We start from the raw sequence: 2247 nt of genomic DNA, 5'->3' as shown, positions 1-2247 counted from the left end.
TTTCCTATTAGTTAGGTTGAAGGTGAAATAGACTCCATTAAAGTTATTTCTCCTTCAAGGGGGGGGACTGTAGTGGTGTTTCCTTATTTGCACCTGACGGTTAGGCCTCTATGACATCATCAAGCCTGAACCATCATTTAAGCCTGAACCATTATTTGCAAGAAGAGAAAGAAGAACACATCTTTGCTGTTTCTGCCTGATGCATTCTGGGTATGTACCAGAATGGTATTCTAGTCAAGGACATCCATCTATGCCTTCATGCTCAGACTGTGTGAATTTTGGGGGAGTTATACTCCTATGCTGTGCTTATCTATCGAAAGGCGCCTGTGTCTCCTAGCCTGTATGAGATTTTACACAGAAAGGCTATTCATCTAAGTTCTGTTTCTGGATTGGTCCGAGGAAGTCATCTGACGAGATCCAAGTGAAAAGGTGCTAATTATAATTTAGTCTGTGTTAAGTTGTGGGTGAACTCGCATCTCATCACAGGTATTCTCCACGCACCTCTTTTATAATAATTAAGATCTGAACAGTTACCTCGTGTGACTCTCTGCCTGAGAGAGGGTGAATCGGACCTTAAACAGATCTGAATTCCATCACATCAAGGAAACCTTTGCTGCCAATAAATTATAGCCACACCAGTGGCGGACGAACACTTGTTCCTGTAAGCAAAGGATTTCTATATCTGCTAAGCTGAGGAGAAACGTCTTCCATTTCACCTGATTTTGTGCCAAGGCCTAATTGAATGGTGAGGATACGGCATTCTATTATCTTTCAGCTGGGGTTAGATAAGTGCATCCTATTGTGATATAGGATAAGGCTTGTAAAACTACTCTCGGTGATAACTGTAATAGACTGCTGCTAATCAGGAATTATTATTATTATAAGGAATTGTTTTGTGTGTGTAAGAATTAGTTTTACTTAGTTATCTAGCAGATGTGTTGTGATAATTATGTACTGTGTTTCATATCTGTAATCGGATATTTTGTGAACCATAATTAGATATTGCTGCTGGCTGGTGAATTATATTTTTCTATTTTCATAATAAAAGTATTTCTCATTAGCCTTGGTCTGGTCGTGTAAATAGGCAAGAAAGCTGAACCTGGATGAGATATTATGGTCTTCCCTAGAAACTAACAGGCACGTATTTGTTTATGTAACTGATTAGTGGACCGTAAGTCTTTCTACAGCTCAGACACCTTCCCTTCCAGCCCATTTGTGTTTCCCTTGCTCGTTCTATCCTATAATTATTGTATGTCAATCCCTGCTCCTATTGTATCATGTTGGTCCATTTTGTGGTCTGGTATATGTTATTAATCTATAATATTGTATCCCAAAATTTTTAAACTGTACATCGCTTAGAAGTATTATAAGCGATACAATCAAATTTTAAATAAACCTGAACTTTTTTCAAAAGAGTGTAGCAGGATTTAATTCAGCGAGATCTGCAAATATTAAAATTCTTAATTTCCAGTGTGGAAAAAAATGGTTACCAAAGGAATAGGAGCGATCCAGTAAATAGCACTGACTGCTCTTGATGATTATTCATTTTCAGTGAGCAAACAGATAAAGTGATAATCGTTTACCATAGTAGCTGGCGGTGCTGCAATTATACCAGTTAAAGTGACAATTAAGAGCGGCTCATTGTGCCAGAGACTGCTCTGTGTTCTTACAGATGTGAACGAAATAAAGGAAGATGTGATTTTCCTTCTTCCACCCACTTTCTTTTTATCTAGTGTAATGTATGCTGCTCACATTTTGAGTTCTAGGACATGAAGCCAATCGTTATTTGTTGTACAAGTATGAGTATAAGAAGAGCCAAAGTGTACTGTGCTTATGCCTCAAACTCTGACTGGAAGTTATCTGAAAATAGCATACATATAGCAAAGGACAACCCTTACAGCATAAAGGGAAGTTTTGACAACCTAACACTAAAGTTCTGGCTGACTGAAGTTTGTTCACAATACTTTGGTGGTTAGATAATGCGGTGAGAGCTAACTAAGGGATATTAACCTTGAAAAAACCCTCTGGGTGAAACATGTCAGCCAGAGTGTCCCTGCAAGTTAGACTGCTAAACTAGTAAAAGCTAAGTAATATTAAGTATTATAAACATATTAAAAATAATTTTCACAATAAAGTTTTTTTTTGTGGGGTTTTTTTTTTTTTTTTAATAAATCTTTATTCAATTTCCAAACTTCAATTGTTAAAACATGTACATATGATATTAAAAGTAAAGCACATCAAACTTAC

Source organism: Geotrypetes seraphini, chromosome 6 (genome assembly GCF_902459505.1).
Source record: "Geotrypetes seraphini chromosome 6, aGeoSer1.1, whole genome shotgun sequence".
In the NCBI taxonomy this organism is placed as follows: Eukaryota; Metazoa; Chordata; class Amphibia; order Gymnophiona; family Dermophiidae; genus Geotrypetes; species Geotrypetes seraphini.
The sequence above is the reverse complement of the archived record's forward strand: the minus strand, read 5'-3'. Positions refer to the sequence as shown.